At 40.4% G+C, this 22,400-nt stretch overlaps 1 protein-coding gene across 9 annotated transcripts in view; it reads right to left on the bottom strand.

Moving 5' to 3' along the window:
• hoxb3a (homeobox B3a) overlaps positions 1-22,400 on the bottom strand; it is a 63,918-nt gene that overhangs the window by 15,344 nt on the left and 26,174 nt on the right. For 3 of the 9 annotated variants that reach the window (XM_063903800.1, XM_063903799.1, XM_063903798.1), the window contains one exon: positions 204-263. The exons of 2 other annotated variants lie outside the window; for them this stretch is intronic. The gene's annotated coding sequence lies outside the window, so the exon portion shown is untranslated. Of the gene's footprint in view, positions 1-203; positions 264-1,521; positions 1,650-9,385; positions 9,705-15,856; positions 15,912-22,400 lie in introns of those variants that run through there. 4 more of the 9 variants (XM_063903806.1, XM_063903801.1, XM_063903802.1 and 1 more) reach the window with 4 other exon arrangements.

Raw genomic sequence — 22,400 nt, 5'->3', positions numbered from 1 at the left:
CAACGTCCCTATTTTTTATGATATGCTGTACTTTTTTAAATAAGATGTTACAATATGCTCTTAAATAATTCTGCATATATCTATGATTGTAAAATACATATTTACATCCTCCAAAGTCTAATTACGGTTACACTGCAGATTCACAAACCGAAAACATATACCTGATATAGTAAAGCATCATAAAAAAACAACCAAAAACTCACCGAAAGTTTTCCTCTTATTTGCTGATATTGTGATGGCCGGAAACGGCTTCCAGAAAGCTCCTAAGAAATGCAAGGAAAGGGGAAGAGAGGAAAGAAAAGGTCAGAAAAAAGGAGATGCAATCAGAAGGTCTTGCTAAAATCTGATAGAGAGATGGTTTGTAGTCTAATCGAACAGTCAACTGCTGAGAGGTATTTCTGACCTACATTATTCCTGGTGATTTCCCGGAATAAAAGCAATAAGAGCAGAGAGAGGAATAAGAGCTGGGTGGAGTGATTTGACATGTTATCGATTCTGCTTATCATATTACATCCTTCCATATTCACCGTGTTTCCCCTTCGTTTTAAAAACGGTGTGCATATCTGCTCTGCCTGCTGATGGAAAATAATTAGACTATAGGAAAGATGTAATCCAGATACAAGTCAGAATGGAGAGACAGAAGGAATCGAAAATTAAGCAATTTAATTCAATTTTGTGGATTCAGCTCATGTAAATAAGTTCGATAAATCTAAAAAAAAAGAATATAGAAGTTTAAAAAATTAAATAGGCTGCTTACTTAATTATTTTATATAGATAGCTTAATGGGTGCAATTTTTGGTGGAATCGTGAACATGAAGTGGTGCAAATACGCCGAGCACAACCAGTGGAAATGATTACCACAATCGATCAAAATATATTATTCTGATTATTTTAAAGTTGGAAAATCATAAGAAATGTAATCCAGAGCGTAGTCTGACACCCATAAACCCACAAACTATTCAATTGACTACTGAACAAATGCATTACAATCACACATGAGCAAAAAATTCCCAAATGTTGCCAAACAGCCGCAGGAGCAAGCGAAAATGAGAAGCGGCCCCATGAGGAGAACAGCTGTTGCCCAGCGGCTCTGCATCCATGGGGCCCATAAATAACTCCATCATGATTCAGAGAAAAAACCCGGACAACATGTAGAGCTCCAGCCCGGGTATATCCTGAGAGCAACCAGAGCCGGAGAACGCTTCCCGGTCCGGACCAACATCCATCCGCGGTGGTAAACATCCTTTAAAGGTGAATTAAATAAGTGTATAATAGCATCCTCGACCGCAGGATGAAAAGTGTTGTCCGTGTTGTTGCATAGCTGCTGATAAATGTTATTAAAGCGCTGGAATAAAATCTCTTGCTTCTGTTTCTGCTCCTGACAGCTTCCCCCAAACACATAAATCAAAGCAAGCATCCCCCGACCTCCCCGTACCAGTCTACTCCACCACCACCTTCACCACCTCCACTACTCCTACTACTATAAAGTTACTTAATGTTTCCGCGCACGCACTCACGCACAGCTATTGCAGCGGTCCATCTCCATGTAGGCTACAGCGCCGGCAGGGTTTTCCTTCCCTGTGTCCCCCCTCAGCCCCGCGGGTCAGTCGGAACTTTGCGCTCCGGAGCAGGAGTGCACTAGTCTAAAGTTACCCAGAAAGTGATGCAGGGGCCGACTAGCTTAGCCAGCTAGCCCATAGGCCGAGACAAAGGGAGGAGGCCGCCTCCGGAGCCCCATAACAGCTGATGAGCCAAGTTTTGAGTGGCAGAGTAGGGAGAGAGGGGGGATTCACATGAGATCCTGGATCAGGATCCTTAATCTAAAATGTTGTTTTTCTTCTCAGGATAGATAAAGAGAAAGTTTGAAATTAAGAATTGCGTAAGGCAATTGCGCAGCAAAGGGTCTGTCCGTGCGTAATTGAACTAAATGCGTATTGGCCATGACTGGATTGATGGAAAAACATCATACCAAAGTACATTTACTCAAATAAATCACATTTTTAGAATGGAACATGAGTATACAGTTCTGTTAGATATAACTTCCTTATAGTTGGATGTTTATGGATGGATTAATGCAGCTTCTCTGCTGGAGCTTCATTTTAAATTCTCACATGACCTTAACAAACGTTATCACCCCTCCCTGCTCTTATCTCTGCCTGGACTGGTGGTGCTGTCACCGGCCTGAATAACACACACACACACACACACACACACACACACACACACACACACACACACACACACACACACACACACACACACACACACACACACACACACACACACACACACACACACACACACACACATACATATCACTACACAGACCTCTCAGTATCTGTGCTGATATTTTACAGATGGTGTAAAAAGTATCCTGTGGTATTACAGCAACACTTGACTCATTCTGTTATATCGCCACACTGCTCTCCAAAAGTGACTTTTGACCTGAAGGAGCAATAGCTCAGTTTTTCAATGATCCACCCACTGGCAGAGTGCTGAAAAAATGCTTTTTAATGTCCTAGCTCTAATCCTTGAATCTGTATCCTTTCAATTAAGACAGGATTTAAAGAAAATACATTTTATTTTCAATATGAGCCAAGGATTCGTTTTGTTGCTGATGAGGTGAAATGATAACTGAATGGACAAAAAATGAAAATTACTGGTAAAGTATTTTCTATCAGCTCAAACTAAAAGCATTGTTGTGGTAATTATATTAAGTGTAATATCATCTTAAATATGTTTCGATGTTGCTTGTTACCATAATGATTACTCTTACAATTCAATATTTTAAGTTACAGTACCTGCAGTCAGAGCACAATTAGCCTATATTTAAAAAAAAGTCTACGTAGCCAGGAGAAGAAGTTGCATGCAGCCAAAAAGACTGCATTTCTTTACACTTATTGACACAACAAGAAGCATTATTAGGCTCAACTGATCTCCTGGAGATAGTTGCAGTAATTGTTTAATACAATTTTAAAAAATGATAGTAATACCCTTAACAACTTTTCCCATTTCCTGGCCTCCAAAAAACTATCTGTTGGACACATCCCCCCATGTGTATCCAATTTCTGGATGTGACGTCATTTCCACTGACGTTCCTCTCAAATGATCTCCGGGGTTGGAATCACGTTTCGTTTTCCAGGAGCTCAATTCCTTATTCCAGTCTCACTTCAATACCAAAAAAGCCACATAGGAAAACCTGTAAGAGTGCATGTGCCTGCACTGATCAAACTGAAAAGTTGAATGTAATTAAATGTATTATGTCAACAAATTTCCCATAACTATTAGGTTAGTTGAAATAATATGATAGGTTTATAACCTATTTATAAGATAAAATATTAGGTTAAAGTAATATTATTATTATTATTATTATTATTATTATTATTACAGTGTCTGTTCACATATGCTGGCATGTACACATTGTAAACACATTTAGTCTGACAACAACTTTTACATTCTATTTGGGAAGTTCACAAACCCTCTTTTTTTCCCCGGGCAGCTATTTCTTGTGAACTTCATTATCTTATATGAAAAACAGCTAACAAAAACTTGACAAACTGTTGACTTACAAACTTAGAAAAGAGAAAAAAGACAAAATCTGCGGTCTCTCCTTCACCTTTGCTCAAGTAAGTGTCTGCATTGGAATGTTGACCCTTTCAGTCCAACATAGCAACCATTTCCATCACAGTTTGCTTCCCCAAATCTCAGTCAATATCCATCCATCCATTTATCATCAAGTCCATTTGAAGCTTTCCTTGAAGTGTAATGAGGTTGAACGGCCACGCAGCATCATCACCAACAGCCTCACCAAATGGGCAAGCGACGACAATCTCTTCTGCAACACATTTCATCTCCTGCCTCCTGCTCCGGGCGAATGACAAACACGTTTCAACACCGTCTTTCAGAAAGAGGAACTGAGAGGGAGATGTTCCTAGCTTTTCAATTTTTGAAAGTAAAGTGTGGGTCCCAGAACGATTAACGCTTTTCAGTTTGTTGCCCACACACAGTTGCAGTTATACTCGATAATGAGTTATATCAAATTCAACAGAATTAAAGCCCAAGATTAAAATAAAACTAGTAGAACAAGCTATCTATGCACTGACAACTGGTCTTGAAGGGTATTATTATTTAATTTATCAATTAACCCTAAACCCAAACCTAACCCTAACAGAACACAGTGAAATCTTTTCAATCTTAAACGTTTCATTTGTAGCAAACCCCCTGCAAATTCTTTTAAAACAACCTATATTTCGTGAAGTTGTGTCCTTTCCTTATCCCAATTATTTTCAGCAATCTGTAAACTAAATAAAGATAACAATAATGGCATCCTATCTCCTTTGAGCATTGTCTGCCAGCAGCTGTCATAAAAGGACTTTTAATCAATTTGTTTACAATTCCAGTCATCTACAAGCTAGCCATCATTAGCGGCAGCCGAATAGCATGCAGGGATTTTAAAGTGAAACTGTTTATTCACTGTTTTTACCACTTAATATCAGAGGAGCAGAGCAGACCTCTGTGTTTAATTATATTATTATTATTATTATTATTATTATTATTATTATTATTATTATTATTATTATTATTATTATTATTATTATTATTATTATTATTATTATACTCTGGATCAAATCCTCTTGATCTTCTGCATCTGAAGTTATCAACAAGCTGTTCAAACATTAGCATTTAGCTTGTAGCCGCTCTGCCCACCAAACTGCAATAAAAAAATCACAGATTTTTTTACTTGAAACTGTGTTAATTAGCGTTTCTAACAGTTTACATCATCAGGTCTGTTGTTTTCGGAGAGTAAAAGACCTCAGTGGATAATTTGGCTCCTGGTACAAATCGCCAACGCCTGACTCTTAAATTATCTGAGAGAAACAAGCTGAGCAAACGCAGCGGCAGCAGTACAGCGACCACGGAAAAACACAGATTTTTAACATAAAACTACTTGGTTCACTGTTTTTGCAGCTTTAAATGAGAGGAGAGGGGGTAAAAACCTCCTTACCCATTGACACTGAAGGAATCACAACCAAAATAAGCTCAGGGCTACAACTCCAATGACACAATGCCATTCACCACCACAACAAACTCCAGCTTTTACGATTATTTGGATTAAGATACCTCTAGTGGCAGAAAATTACATATTTTGCATTTAACTATAACTTCATTTTCACCCATATGTACTGATGAGAAACATAGGAATTTCATTTTACAACCAGTCTAAACCACAAAGCCTCTATTGCTGCATACAGCTGTGTGTCTAAAGACTGACGCCGATCAGTTTACATCATGTTGTACACCGGGGTGTGAACTGAAGCATGTTAAAGGACAGGCATTGTCTGTCGTCAGGATATGCACCCTCTTATTTTGGTGAACATATTTTTTTCATTCAGCTTGAGGCATCTGAACAAATCTTCTACTTATGTTGCTCGTTGCTGCAGATGTCGCATAATTGAGGAATTATGCTCCTGCAGAGCACAAAAGGTCTGTTTGAATTTGGTTTTAGGGTTAGGGTTAGCCACATGCTTCTGTTAAATAGGACCAACTCTGTTCACAGTACATGGTCCTGGTTTGCAGAGAACATACACACATTTACCAAAAATCAGAACTGAATAATCAACAAGTGAATATAGGAAGTGTTAAAATCCCTCAATTATTGCGTGCATGTGCATAGCCTCCTTTTCAGGGTATAGTTTTCACTTGATTTCTATTTAGTTCCTAATAAGCATATTCACATTGGGTTATAACTTTTGATTTAATTTATTTCAGTGACATTGAGTTCAATTATGTTACACCTGGTTTCTTCCTCTTTGAAATTCAAATAAGTCATATGCATATTGTCATTTAAAACATATTTAAAAAGGAAAAACAAACATGTTGCATTCCATGTACATTGCATTATAGACAGTTGTATCTTGTCTTATATCATATCATATCTTTCCTTCTCATTTTCTGCAGGCATCCCACCCCCCACTTCAAGAGCATGCCCCTGTGTCACCAACAATTCCGAACCAGAAACTCATGCCTTCAGCTCTTCCTTTGACAGAGAGTTAATCTTTATCAGAGATGCTAATCTTTAACCTCCAACTGAAAGAAAGCCCTGACGCCAGGAGAAAGACAGAGAGGGGGGGTGTTTGGGGGGTTCAGAAGAAGGTGGTCAATTTGCCCTTTCTGCTCCTGGGGCATAAAAAGTGCCAGCCTCACCAAGTCTGTCTGTCGGTTTATGTGTGTGTGTGTGTGTGTGTGTGTGTGTGTGTGTGTGTGTGTGTGTGTGTGTGTGTGTGTGTGTGTGTGTGTGTGTGCACTAAGGTTGTTAAAAGGGGACTTTAAAGTCAAGCTATGTTAAATCAATTTTAAAACTTACTTTTGTTATGATTTTAAAAAAAACTATTAAAGTCACGAAAGTTAATGGTTGATTTTACAGGAACTGTGTGAGGGATCCTGTCAATGTTTCACTATAAGAATGTATTGTGTATAGAGAGCAGATGCTCATGCACCTCGGGTCAAAAGAGAGGAGCAAGAAGGAGAGACGCATGTCTTATAAAAGCAATTTCCAACCAGTGACTTCATGAAACTTCTATACGTCATCACACTGGACATTAGCCGCCTTTAGCTTAGCAGTGGAGACGAGACGTTATGCATCTGTGGTGAACAATATAGCCTAACATTAGCTCTTAATTTCTGGCAATTGCGTTTAAAATATATATATTTCTGCAATATTCCAGAATCCAAAGGGAAAATCTCAATGTTTTTTTGCAAAGGAGCCTTTGCCGTTCTAACTTTTGTGTCGGCCTACAAAAATAGGTCATCCTTACAGCACTGTAAGCTCAGTTCCACTATCTTTTCGTGTTGTTTCAGGATCAGCAAGATACCTTGTTTACCTCTGGTAGACATGCACCTTGTCCAATGGCTGATCCTCATTGTTCAGTGGTTTTGTTGTGTGACCAACGGGTTAAATTTCAGGAAATATAGTGGCTACCTGTTGGTTCATCAATATCACTTCCTGTATTCATGTGTCAGTTACACTAGCACTAAGCCTTTTGCATCGGTAGTAATTTGTGGTTTTGTATCTCCTTAAAAAATGATTTCCCTAAGTTGCTTCTTTATATCTTTGAGGCCTTATTACACTGAGTGTTGAACAACCTGTACCAATACAACAAGGCTATATCAATTTCCTAACAACATGCTCCTCTTATGACACATGGATCAGAAAGAGAAGCCAGGGGTGGTAATATAATCAGGCCACTTGGCCCAGCAGCAGATCCGCCTGCTATTAAACCTGTTACAGCAGGAGAAAGCGTCTGTATGGATCTGGGCCAGAGCTGTCAGCCTTTATACAGTGTGACAGTGCAAGGCGTGCTTCCCACACTATTTTACTCTGATCGCTGTTTTGCCCATACTTTGTCAGTGATGTATGAAAAAATCAATTCAATCACAGCTGTGTTGGAGTCGCTGTGGGTTTTTCATGACTTTAAAGTCTCTTAGCCAGGAAGTGAGCGAAAACCACCAAGGTCAAACGAGCCTCCCAAGGAGCTGTCCAGATACTTGATATGACACCCCCATACCAGCTTTTAGGCTACTGACCCCCTAAAATGAAGGAAAATCCTATAGTGACTCCTAAACACTTGTTAGGTGTTAATGTTGCTGACATACGATTGAATAGTTCAAACAAATACTGATTTCTCTTATCAGATAATTTCATCTGAATGATTTTTAGATACCCTGAAGACATGAAATTGTCCACTTTTTCAAGGGAGGAAAGCAAAAACAAATAGCTTTCTCTCTAATTTCTCTGCGGGCCCTTTAATGTACAGTCTCTTTGGGTTTTCCAGGTTAAATATAAAACACTTAGAGAGTCACAATGTATAGCCTACTCAGTCAAAGCAACATTTAACCATCTATGTCAAATCTACAATGAAAATCATAATGGACTATATAAGCATTTGACAAGGTAATTAAGTTCAAATACTAGATTCTGATCTTGCCTTACTGTCTTCCTTTAGTTTACTGACAGTGTTATCTGTAGTGAACTTTTGGATCATTCTTTTTTTATTCTGCTTTATTATTATCATATTACTGAATTGAATTTCTTGATTTCTGTTAATATGTCATGTCTGCCATGTTGTTAAAGCACTTTGAGCCGCACCAAGTGTAGGAATAATGCTAAACAAATACAGCTTTAATGTTATTATAAGGCTACAGGTTATTCATGTTACCTCTTCTTTTCTGTTAAGCTTCATTCAGGATTCATGGCCTCCAAATTTAGAAAAATCTGACCGACATTCCATTTATGTAATAATAGATTTGTTTGCAGCCCTTTGCGTCTCTCATATCTGTCATAAGGAATCAAGGATAATGCAATGATACAGAGGCCTAATGATCAATAATCTAGTCATAATTATTTAAATCCAATGTGAAAGCTATAACAGTTTATCCATAAATATACCTCCAAACTAACTATTAAGTAGCTTTTGTACCCTGACCTGATGTGCCTTCACAACAAAGGAATTTGAGGAACTAGTGGATAATTGTTATAATTAAATAATATATAATGCATACATTTCTTTTTAATTGTTAGATTGCAATTATGTATGTTTCATATCTCCCTCACATTAAAGGGCTATTGGGCTACAGAAACAAGAGACTAAGCACATACGTGAGAATACAAATGAGTTAAGGAATAACTTCAGTTATTATTCATTGAAACTAAAATAGTTGCTTATAAAACTATTTATTTATAACCACTTTGCTTGCATTGAAAAATTAGTATTTTTGGAACCACTTGTGGATTTGTAGTATCTATTTGAAGAGGGCGGTTTAGGAAAGAGGGTAAGAAAGAGGGAGAGAGAGGGGGGGGGGGGGGGGACTTTTGAGTAAGCAATCTTTTCACACTATGATAAATCACAGCAGTGCTAGCATGCATCTTCTTTCTTTACACCTAGCTGTCAGGTCCATTCACTGCCAGTCACGCGCACGTGCAACTCACCGGGCGCACACCTCTCCGTCCAAACAAGAGAGAGCGTGAGGGAGAAGAGCTAATTTCCGTTACCTACCTAAACTGACACACACATACACACACACACACACACGCACACACACACACACACACACACACACACACACACACACACACACACACACACACACACACACACACACACACACACACACACACACACACACACACACACACACACACGCTTAGTAAAAAGAGTGGCTTTTGGCTAGCATTAGTGCTGGCACACCTCGCGGATGCCTCAGCGCACAGACCACGGTCACACACAGATAATTAATGACATGTCGAGCTGTGGAGCACGCGGGGATGAGGACTCCTTGGGAACACACACCGGGACACTGAGCGAGAAGCATCCCCGGCGGAGCTTACCTGCTCGCTGTCCGCGTCTCTCCTCCTGGACCTGCTGCTGTTTGGACCCGAACGGAATACAGAACAAGAAATCCTTGGACGTAATTTCGTGCGTAATGACGGACGATTTGGCGTCTTTCTGTCGTGGTTTTGAGTCAAAATGGCACCAAAACAGCTTGTATAGTGCGGCGTTAGAAGAGGTTGCAGTTATAATGCCGGGTTATCCATAAGCACGCATCTAAAGCGCTTTACTCGCCCGGTTTGGGATCAGCCATAAATCTAGAGTCGTCGTCCATAAATCTCCAACAATCACAGCCTACCTACAGCGCACAGGCTGCCTGGGACTGCTGGGTCTGGGGCTCGCTGGTGCTTACTTCACCCTAAAGAATACACTGCGTGCGCGCGCTCACCCCCCGCCTTTCGCTTGTGCTGCAAATTTCCCCCCGAATAGCAGGCCGGTGCTCAACAGGGTCGAACCGTTTCCTCTCCAGAGCTCTGCGTATTCCCCGGGCTCCTCTCCTCTGTCTCTACCTCTCTCCGCCTATTTGTCCTCTTTTCTATCCATGTCCTTTCCCAATTTTCCAGAAGAGATGAGCAGAATCGTACCTCTCTTCTTCTTTAGGTTCCTGTCTATTTTTTGGTTCAACTTTCCAAACAAGCACTGCTGTTGTTTTGCTGTCCAGTTAGCCCTTCTTGCTGGCCTGCAGGCCAAAATATTCTAGATGCATCTTTAAAATAATTAAACTTACACTTAATTTGAATTAAAATTGGATCACTGATTAGCATCCCAAGCTAATTAAGCTAATTCTTCTCACTCACTGGCTCTTTTTGCACCTCTCCACCGGTGTTTCTCGCTGCTATAGGACATACGGAGGACACCGCGAACTCTGCCTCAACCATGCCATGGACTGACAGCTATAGAACTAGTGGGGGGAGGGGGGGTTCTGGTTCGTTTTCCTGTCCAACAGTGAGTCTGGTTGAGGTGCGCAAGGGGGGTTATCGCGGTTTAACGTGACCTGCCTGTCCATCCTGCCTGCATGCACGAGGGCCAGATGTTGGATATTACATGGCGTCAAACTGAGAGCGATCAGAGGAGAGGAAGAGGGGAGAGGCTGAGGGGAGGAAGATCACACATTCCGCTGTGATCTGACCTGTGTTTGGGGTGTTTACACATCCCACGAGTTTGGCCGCAGTTTATCCAACCAGTTTGAGGGGAAAACATCGAAGCCGTGCATTAATAACAACAGAAGCAAACTTAAACGAATATATTTTCCAACTTTGTAGTACTACATGAATGAAACAGGCCAAACCATTTCTGTAATAACATCAATTTTCTCCCATGATGACATAAACTCCATCACCAACCCAGTCGTGGCAGTGCGTAAAATGGGAACGTAATGAATAGATTCGTGCACATAACTACAATTTTCTTTCGTTTTTAGAGGTACAGTATTTTAATAGGAAGTATATATTCCCGCACCACGTCAGCTGTTATGATATGTTAGTGGGGCTGTATTCTCAAATATTTTCCAATTCTCACATCATTGGAAATTGCTGATTTAATTAACAACATATCTAAAATAGCCACATGTATCTTCTGAGCCTTTGATGAAGATATGATTTAAGGATATTTTAGACACTTTTGAGATGTTACTGGCTTGTTATTGTTTGGATTTGAATATTTTCGAGCGCAAATTCTCGGTGGTAGGCCATTGCTCGTTATTTCCAGGTAAAATTTAGACCATAAATGAATCTCTGCTCTCCTTATATTACTGCCTCTTCCCCCCCTCTCTGTGTGTATTCGTGTTATCTGCCCACGCGTATAGACATGCCTACACTGCCACACACACACACACACACACACACACACACACACACACACACACACACACACACACACACACACACACACACACACACACACACACACACACACACACACACACACACACAACAGAGTGAGAGAGACGAAACCAGTAGAAATAAAGAGAGAGAGAAAGCCGTTATTCTTAGATTGTAACCGCAATAATAAAAGAAAGAGAACCGACAGGGAAAAGGCTCGCGCCCGGGCCCCTCCTTGCGGACACATTTCCGGTTCTCGGCTCGGTTTCTTATCGCTCTCGTGCATGCTGCTCTGCGGCCCATTCGGAATGAAAAGGCTCGCGGGCTCTGGATGCACTTTCCGCCGCTCATTTTTCACACGCTTTGAATCAATGCCCTCGCGCAGACGATTATAAATTAGCTCGAGGCTTCTTATAGATTTATTTCCTGTGCATGGGGAAGAGCCAGGATGTACCTGGAGCGTAAGCGTGGATATCCTTTAAGATATAAGGCAAGTAATGCTAAAGGTTCAGCAATATTAATAATACTTAATTTTATAATATTGATAACCTTACATTGTTTTTGGGGTATTTTTTTTTTTTTAGCAAATCAATGCTACTAGGATAATAAATCACGGTTCCTAAAACGTGGCCCTTGTTATGGTTGATTTAGACACACGTTAAGGGGTTTTGTTAGGATTATTTCCCCGCTCTTAAATCTTTCGCTCGTTAACGTCCGGCTGTAGCTAGATTTATGACGCGCTGCTCACATTTATGTTTTTGAAGAATTTCTGCTCCGTTCCTGCTTTCAAGCCGAACTGCTTTCACTGCTCCCATGGTGTTCTCTTTTCACTTAAATTCAGAGAAGGAGGTAGTTGAAGTAAAAATGTAAATTTAGATTAACTGCACGTAATATAGAGCAGTTTGTGGATATGGATTATTTTTCCTGTGCTGGATATATATATACAACTCTTTTAACTGCTTGGCTGGAATGCTCAAAGGAACATTTCACAAAATGTGAAATTTAAGGGTAAACACTGCAATATATTTTGTGGTTTTTCTCTAGATTTTTATTTAATTTTAAATGACTTTGTCTCCTTAAGGTCAACATGGGTTTTTGTATTGATATAAAGGAAGACATAACTTTAAACAAACGCATGTTTGCAGTTTTTGCTCATGTGTTGTCCAAGCCGTGTTAGAAAAAGCTCGGTGGATTCATAATTTTAAATTCCGTTTTCTGACTTTTCTGTAAAGCAAAATCGAGCAGCGTTTTTAAAGAGATTTAGATAAAATAACGGTCTTCGTTTAATCAGAGTGGGGCTTTAAAGACAGCAGAGTTATATTTGTATTGAATCGAAAGCTCTTTCCCAATGTGGCAGTAGGCCGTGTATGGTCGCTCGCCGCATTTTGACATGTCTTGCGTGGGAAAAGTACAGAGAAGAAGACAATATGGCTGCCAGCAACAGTGCTGAGTGGGAAGATGAGCCTTGTGTGAGTCTGCTACCGCGCGTGTCAGTCAGACGCGTGGGTCAAACCTTGTAGTTGACCATTTAAAGCAAAATGAAATCCCTGCGTGAAACAACTATTCGTTGCTTTTTTTGTGTGAAACGGACTATTTTCTCCAGCGTAAGCGAGCGGGAAAGCACCGCGAAAATGCCGAACGTTCTTCCGCTAAATCAAGATTAAACACATCGACAACAAAGGTTGAATTTCGATATAAAAACGTGTTTGTAAATCCCTCTCATGCACACACATTGAGCGTACTCATTTTCAACGAGCAATGCTGCATTTTGTAAGAGAGCGCCGTTAAAGTCGTCGGAAGTGTGAACGATGAGATGAAAAAAAATAATAACGCACACATCTAGCACAACATTTATTTAGCAAATACCGAAAAAGATCCCACTAAGCGCTTCCATTTAACGATTCCGCTCCAGCTCAGAAAAACGCATACTACCACACAGACTGACAAGCTACCCGTCCTATTATAGGCTAGTTTTCTTCTCTATCTGCCTCCTTTATTCCCCGGATGCACAATGCCGCCTTTGTCCTGCAGCAGGTCTCGGTGTAAACATTAATTCCAGCCTGAAATGTTTGCGGCTTCACAATAAAACTGCGATTGTGCGCAGACGCGGCGCATTGACACATTATCGCCATCTATCTATCTGTGTTTCCCACACCAAGGTAACAAACATCTGGTTTATGAATCATAGTGCAGCAGACATGTATTTAGCCAAATGCAGCGAGGCCTCAGGAGTCGTCCCCCCCCCCCCCCCCCCCCCCGCCCCGCAGCAGCTATAATGGATGTCAGGCTGGCAGTGATATCATTTCTCAACGCGCTTTCAAATATTTGAACTATTTCAGCTGGGTTTGATCTGAGACTATCTCAGCAGACAAAACACACTCAACAGTGGACACATGCCTGGGATAAGATAAGATAAACTCTGCTGTCGCGCTACCCTCACTGTGGGACTATTTAGTGCAGGAAATTCTTTTTTAGTTTTTTGAGTCCCCGCTTACATTTTGGAGTGTTGGAACTGTATTTTAAACGTCACCCTAAACAGACACGAGTCCCAGATAGCAGCCAAATATTAAATAATTATGACAAAAAGAGAAAGAAATCCCCACATGTCACCCACCCCCTTTCCATGTCCACAGCAATGAGGCGGAATATTGTTTTTGACACGAGGCGGGCAGCAGGAATACACATTTTTGAAGAAAAAAAACCCGCCCATTATTAAGGAATGGGAATCCGCTGAGCTCTAATTTGGTTACACTAAGGTTTACACTGCTAGTGAAGGACGAGCAGGGAAGAGGACGAGTTCAGCCCCATAAAATGTAATTGTGAAAAGTGATTTCATCCATCCATCCATCCATCCACTCATACATGCCATTAAACATACATTTTTCTGCTTTTGCAACAATGCCAATAAAAAAGTATTGCAAGCTAATTGTGTATCTATTTAATGCAATGATGTTTAATTGTGTTATTAAAGACTGCACTTTGCACATTCTACCAGCTGGCTTCATACCAAAACAACAGCCATGTGTAGTATATGAGTTATGAGATTAGCAGATGAAATTACCATCCCTCCCCTCCTGAGCCCACCCCACTTTCGACTCTCGATGGGAAGGGCTAAAAATGCTACTACAACCGATGCACAATGAGTCATTGAGTTTCCATAGCATAGTGTGATGAAGAAATGTAACAGAAATAGGTTAATATAAATATGTAGCAAAGATGGAAATACAAAATCCACCAGCACTGCATCTTATTTCCCTGCCCTCATTTTAAATAGAAGAAGTTGTGATTCAAAGTAAAGGGTTTGAGCTAAGGCAGATCCTCTGAGTGCTGACATGAATAATGGCGCCCTGCTCCATTCCAGCAGACATCCAAAGAAAACACAGTTTTAAAAAAAACAGCTTGGAGAAAGATGGAGACAACTTCTTAAAAAATGAACTCAGTCAGAGTACAGTCTGGACACCATGAAGACGCCTCTGTTCTACATCCAACCACCAGATGCAACACCACACTCAAACAATATGAGGGTTGTTTTAGTGATATAAATAAAGTTTAGACACATTCCATAGTTGATTCTAATATCAATGCTTAAGCATTTGAGTGATTTACGCTTAAAACCCAGAACTATGATGGAGTTTAATCAGCCTTGGACTCTAATTTTGATCTTCAGCTTGGCTCCTCTCCACTTTCTTGTCTAGATGGATGAGATTTGCATGGCCGGCAGGTCCTTTTTATGAGATTTCATGGCGGTGGAGGCGCGCCCAGTGTGCCAAATTCAAACAAATCTCTCGTTAATTGGTCTCCGCAGTAATTCACGACCCGGAGCCAGAAGACAGTCATACTGAGCAAGAGAACATGTGTAGTAATAATCAAGTGTAAAGGGTATGTGTGGAGGCAGATGAGGAGGAAGAGAGCCGGCGGCCGTGGCGGGATCTCTTCCTCCTCCTCTTCTTCTTCTTCTTCTTCTTCCGCGTTCCGGTGTATCATCGCTCCATCGACCGTCATTTTTTTCCCACAGCGGAGAGAAAGGGTGATTTATCGCGGACGGCACCGTAAACAACAGCACTCCCTCACAAACACACAATGGCAGCCGCAGCCGCACGCTGACACCCTGCCTCACTATAAATCAAGAGAAGTAGCTGGCTAGAGAAAAAAAAGGGGAAGAGAGGGGGAGAGAGGGAGGGATGGACAGGGAGGCAGAGAGAGATGTAGAGGCAGACTGATGGGAGGAAGATAGAGAAGAATATCCTAAAGAGTGCTTCCTAAAATACAAACAGCCATCGGCTAATATTGCAATGCTCCCTCTCTCTCCCCCCGGTCTGCACCGCTATAAACAATGGCTGATGATGATGATAGGTGGGGGTGATGTGTAAACAACACGACAGCAACATGCACGATGAGAAAACACGGCGAAAGATGGGTATTTTTGGGGGGTGAATATTTACCAAGGTGTTAGAATGATTCACTGAGAGGGATGCAGAAAACGCAGCAGCGAAGATGAGGAGGAAGAAGAAGAAGAAGAAGAAGAAGAAGAAGAAGAAGAAGAAGAAGAAGAAGAAGAAGAAGAAGAAGAAGAAGAAGAAGAAGAAGAAGAAGAAGAAGAAAAATGAGTGCTTTCCCCACATGCAGTCCCCTTCCTTCCGCAATACTCACGGTGTCCACAACGACCCGCAAGACGCACACCCGTCCAAATTTTTTATTTTTATTGCAGCCTCCTTCCCCTCTTTTCTCTTCCCCTCTCTCTCTCTGTTGGCGTTTCTCAGTGTCTCCTCTTCTCCCCCCTCTCTCTCTCTCCCCTCTTCTCTCTCTCCCCACTGCTATAGGGGGGGCTTATAATTTTTTTTTTTTTTGAAAGGACAGTTGAATTTTTTTCGACGTCAGACACTCCGGAGCGGCACCATGTCTAAGCGTTATATTCCTGACCAATACATATCTGTTCCGCAACCTCTGCATTAATAATTTAATGAAGCACGTGACGTGTCGGTCGGGGCGGGAGGGGGTGATGGGGATAGGAGGGGGGGCTGGAGGGGCAATCCAACGTGCGTGTCTGTTCGTGGGACCCATCCGGACCGGTGCATGTTTGCAAGACTTAAACATAAAAAAAAAACATAAAAACAACACCAGAACACTTCATAACGCGCGCGCGCACACGCGTGTGTGTGTACACTGTGAGGTAAAGCAGGGCCTGTGACAGACGCACAGAGAGACCGATAAAAGATGATTGTCACCGACTGTTCGTTTTTAAAAAATGACTGCCCGCCTCACACTCTTTCTCCGTTATTCCTCACTGTCATCTCTGCATCGCGCAGCCGTTAGTCGGCAGAACATGAGGGGGTTCCTCACATTGTCCTGTCTTATATTTCAATGTATCTGTTCCCAGCCACAAATGGAAATATTCCATGATGGAGGAGAGAAAGCAAACATATGTTATCTGACTGTTTTCTGGAGTTTTTGCTATTTGTTTGCGCACTCAGGAGCAAATATGGAACAGACTGAAGGGAACTGGAAAACAATTGCGCAAAAATGTTTTATTTTTTCATTACTACAAATGAATGTATTGCATTGTAATGTGAGCTGGTGACTGGATATTCTTATGTTCAATATGATCTATTCTTTAAATTCATCCGATGTTCCAATACCACATTACCACAACAACGGGAAAAAACCGACGTGCAAAAAGAAAAGAAAACGTTTAATCCCTACAAAAAAATAAAAAATAAATAAAATGCCAGGCTATTACTCCACCTATGTGAGATAATATGACACGGAATTAAATATTTTACTTTTAAGTAAATAGCCCAAATACACATCATTTTATCCCATTAATGTTTTTGCAGAGGCTAGGCGCTGTATTTCATTTAGCATACTTTACTTAGAAAGAGAGAGTCAAGGAGAGCAGAGCTGTTAGAAATAAAAAGAGAGACAAAGAGACACACAGAGAAATAAAGGATGCTGAGGAGGAAGAAGGAGAGGGTGAGGAAGAGAGACAGGAAGAAACAACGGAGAGACGTCCCCCCCGCCGCGAGGCCGCATGCATAGGCTCCAACAATAGATGCTTGATCCTTCTGGAGGTCTGACTCTGTAACAGAGCTCCAGCAGAACAATGGAGCTCCAGACTGTTAGAAAGTGTTCAGGCTGGGAGGCTAACTGGGCTAACAGTAGCTAACAAGAAACACTTCAAGGTCAAACAATGCAGCAGCAGCCTCCAGGTACACACATGCTAACAACACAGGCATTTTATATTTTCATTTCGATCTTGAGATAAAGGGACGAATAGAACACGTGACAAATACAAACAAATCTGCCAGAACTATAAAGAGCAGGTCAAAAAACACAATTAACAAAAAAAATATAATGTACAACATGACGAACACCTACAAATGATTAGCAACAAAGAATCATGTGTGTGTTTTTTCGATGTTGCATTTAGCACAATGAGCAACTTGCACCATTCCCTTTATAATGTATATTTCTTCTTGCATTAATTTATGGTTTTATGTCTTATGCATGTGTATGTTCCATTGCTTAAGAAGCCTGCGACTGCAGAATTGCATTGCCAAAAACTGCTGTAGCTATTGTGCACGTGACAATAAAGCATTGCAAACATCTTGAAAATGCATCACTTAAACATTTAAGTTGCAATTGTATTTAATTCGACGCAGTAAAAAACACACGGATATCCCTTTAAACTTTGCATTCTGAGCTCCGCCTCAGATTTTACCCACAGCAAGATTGAAATCAAACATTTGCGGTGGTGATGATGGCGTCTGTAATGACGGCCATAAATTATAGCAATCACAGTGTGAAACAACAGCTAAGATAAGTAGCAGCAGAGACCTGGGCCGGCCTGACAACAGCAGCGCGATCAGCTGTGTAAAGTTGGCACAGCCGCATGCAAAGCGTTTATAAAAGCGTTTCAAAAGCATAAACATCCGAATTATCACGGGTGGGGGGTTGCAGAGATGGAGATACTTTCACCTATAATTCTGTCAGGCTGCAGCCAAACCCCAACAATCAGTTAGTGCATAAGTCTTTGTGGGATGATGAAAAAATAGCTTCAATTTAAATCATTTGACGGAGGCTATACTTAGAATGCATGCAGCATATTATTAGAAAATTACAAGCCATTTTGCAATGATTGAAATCAGCCAAAAAGGCTTCCGGGTTATTAAAACAGTTACTTTAACACTTATTATTAGACAGAATAATTCCAAAAGGCCATAATTAAAGTGGTGTTGGGGCTGTGTGAGATCTTGGGGGTCTCTTGGTGCGTGATGGATTAAGACAGGTAGATTCTTCCTCTCGTTAATGATTAACTGGGCTTTGAATAAAAAGAGAGAAACTGAAAATGTCTCTTTGTTAACATGGAGAATGGCCTTAAAATTAAATTGTCCAAAACGTGATTAAGTGACTGCATCTTAGATCACAATACACCAGAAACGTACATTGCTGACGTTCTATTTCTATTATTATTGTTGTTGTTGTCATTATTATTATTATTATTATTATTATTATTATTATTATTATTATTATTATTATTATTATTATTATTATTAATAACATTATATTATTACTGTTGTTATTGTTAGGTCTAGACTGCTCCGGCAGAGAAAGAAGGACAGAGAATGATTTACCAAGCTCCAACGTGTCGCCTTTTACTGCGGATCGTAAATCTGTCTCAAAACGGCAGCACGCGCGCTACCGCTTTTTGAAATATGTCCTCCTGCGCGAGACGTGAGGTCTTCCCCCGGTCTCACGAGCCGTGAGCACTGGGCGGAAGAAGCCCCTGTGCCTTAGTCATGCCCTATCTATATTTACAAATAATACTAAATAAATACAAATAACTAAACACAGCTGAGTTATAAACACTTTTCTTTTAAACTGCCCATCATTGTGAAAGCGTCCGATTGAGTTTAAACCGGAAACGCGAATGGAGCCTGCTGAGTTACAGTGAAGCTACATTTGACTTTTTACATTCTCACATTTACACTTGCTGTGTTAGTTTTTGAGTTTGAGTGATTTCCTGTGCCGGTTTACAGACTGCAATATATCCCAATTCAACAGCATGCTTTTTGGGTGATTTGGCTTTATAATGAAAATAATAATACAAAATAAATGTTTCTCTATTTTACATCTAATACGCTTCACAAACTAATCTACATTCTGTAGGAATAAGCTTTAACATTCATACTGCAGAGGTTGAAATGTCATGCCACAGCTACATGCAAAATGGCTCAAATGGTGCATTGTTTATTGTTTAAAATACATATTGAAGGCATTTTCTTCCACATAGTTGTCTTACATAAAGATGCTGTGTTGTAAATATTGCTGTTAAACACACACAGATAGCAATTACAGGTCACATCTGGCTTTATTGAAATGAAAATACACACCTATACAATACTGGAGGTATAAACTGTCATGTAAACACGTGGTCTTCAATGGTGGTCATAAAGGACTGTGGTTCATCTTTTCTTATAAACAGAGATAAATACCTATAAAGAAGAATTCATATTTCAAGTGGCAAGTTCACTGACAAGTTTCAATATTGCACATTTATTTTTAGCTTTTTTATTTAGCACCCATTTAAAGCGGGAAATATAAAGCAAAGTCTTGGTCCAAATTCAATGTTTGGTGGTGAATAGACATTTCTTTTGTTGCTACACAATGTCAAAATGTTTGCTAATATTAAATACATAAAGAGCAGTCTTTGTCATTATAATATTGATAAGTAAAAGGTAGGGCTTGTTTAATACTTTAGTATCAATACGCTGTGCAGGCCTAATGCTGCACCATTAGTCATACAAGCCACAGAAGCCTATTTATCACTCCTATCTAACGGATATAAGCGCTGCTGTAACACAATGGTAGAGTCATCACACTGTATGCCTGCTTGTCTCCATCCCATAATGCAACATCACAGGTACTAACGCTGCCAAAATGCAGGATCCGTTTACAGTGAAGGGAACTAAAGGAAAGACATAACATGACTCAAAAAACACAATCTATGTGTTATTCAACCATTAGAATGTTTTAAAATAAAAATCCTGGGTTGCCAGGTTGGGACCCAATTGCAGATTTGATGTAAAACACAAAAAATAGTGATTATAAGATGATCTCAATAGTTATTAGACATTGATGTTTTTGGCTCAGATGCTGACTCTTTTTTTTCTAATAAAGAATGGAGTCCAAGATTTTCTTCCTTCCGACATCGCTCATAAAGACAAAGGATAACAGGATATAAACGAAGACACCTACAGTTTTTTTTTTTTTACTCTGTTAAATTAACACATTTATCCTCGTTAGTTGATCATTTATAACACCTATTGACTGACATTACACTCCACAGCATTATGTTGAACCAGCCTGGAACATATTCTGAATGCGCGTGGTGCAACTTGGCAGCCACTATTTGGCTCTCTTTCTTTTAATACTTAATACATGTCTACTTTTAAATGGCTCACACACGCACTCACACAGCCGGTGCAGTAGAAAAAGCCTGGCAGCCATATATCTCTGGTGACGACCTCCTCCTGCAGCCCGCCGCCTGCACCATGACCTCTCTTCTCCTCCTGCTCTCCACAATAATATATTTCTCGGGCAACGCGGCTAGTGCAACAAGCGCAAGGAGAGAGATTTGTCTGGTAATTAGTAAACCACCGCCAGACTCCCCAGGCCAGAAAAGAAGTTGATGTTTAGTGTGTGTGCATGTGTGTGTGTGTGTAAGCCTGAGCTTCCTGTGTAAATCTGCTGTTGAAACAAACATCAGCTGGCATAAAGCTTTCAAATTTCTCCATGACAGCAGACTGCAGATCAGACAGCAGCCTCTCTCTAAACCACATGTCTAAGTGAGAGCTGGCTCATTTTACTTGCAGTTACTTAACACCTCATCCAGGAAAATAAAATATAAACACATAAAAAAATTGCAGAGAAATGAAAAAATTGCAAAAAGCTGCACTGATATCATCATAAAGGGGATGAGACGGCTGCAAAATCACACAAGTAATGTGTTCTTTCACCGCATTGGAGCTCAGTGAGCATTTGTGCAGCAGCAGAGCAGCAGGACTTTTCATTTAACAAGTGTGATTTTAATGAACCTGCATGAGCTCAAAGCAGAAATTAGATTTACTCTATTCCAGCTAAGACGTTTTACAAACTAATCCTCACAGTCTTTGTATGAATCAATCAGCAGAGCCAGAGCATTAATACTGCAAAGGTTAACATGTATCACATCATATTAACTGAAAATGCATTGCATAGTTTCAAAAGTATATTGAATGCATTTGTTGCCGTATTGTCTTACATTTGGTTGGTTTTTACACATCATCTTTTGTCGAGCTAGGCATTGCAACCTATTTCAAGGCACTACAGGCATGAGTTCTTACTTTAATTAATGTTATGACAAATCCCTCAACGTTTCCCAGTCTCTATCGCACCATGCATAATGCCACACTATTCTCAGCTGTATTGACGCATGTTCTGGCTTGAAGAAGCTGCTCACTTATGTATATTTCTTGTCACATTTAGCCAACTACCGTCAAAATATACAAGGGCATGAACTACAAAACCAGGCTTGTAAATGTAGGTAGACACCTGCAGAGTGTCAGTACATTAGGAGATGGTTAATGGCATTGACGTGTTGAGTCCTGAAAGCCAAGGCCTGGTTAATTTCTATAACGTGTTTCAGCTGGATTGAAAAACAAAAATGTTTCAAGATAACGACAAAACAATAAAAACATCTCAAATTATACTCATTAAAATAAAAGGCATTCATTTATACATAGAACCATACCTAGTCTAAGCTAAAGAATCAAAACTATTCTATTTTCGAGTACTGACACTGACATAATCCTAAAGTGTGACCTCTGACCTTCTTGTTGGTAAATAGTGGTTCTGTAGCTCTTTAGATTCCCATTTGATGTAAATGGCCGTCTACAGTCATAGTGATCAGCATGTAAAACATCGAGCTGAGTGATGCAGAGCTGTTTTAGAGGGCAGGACTTAAAAAACCTCTGGGGCTTGTGTAGCAAGACAGTAAGACCATTGTGGAACTTTCTCAAGATGCAAGATGGGCAACTTTAGTGTGTTACTACTGTAATGTGTCATATATAGGGACGAGAGTTTAAAAAGATGGTCAGGTAGAGAAAAGACACTCGGGCCACTTCCTGCTTGCATCAGAACATCAGAAATAAAATAA

This window comes from Eleginops maclovinus, chromosome 16 (assembly GCF_036324505.1).
Source record: "Eleginops maclovinus isolate JMC-PN-2008 ecotype Puerto Natales chromosome 16, JC_Emac_rtc_rv5, whole genome shotgun sequence".
Taxonomy (NCBI): Eukaryota; Metazoa; Chordata; class Actinopteri; order Perciformes; family Eleginopidae; genus Eleginops; species Eleginops maclovinus.
The sequence above is the reverse complement of the archived record's forward strand: the minus strand, read 5'-3'. Positions and strand labels throughout refer to the sequence as shown.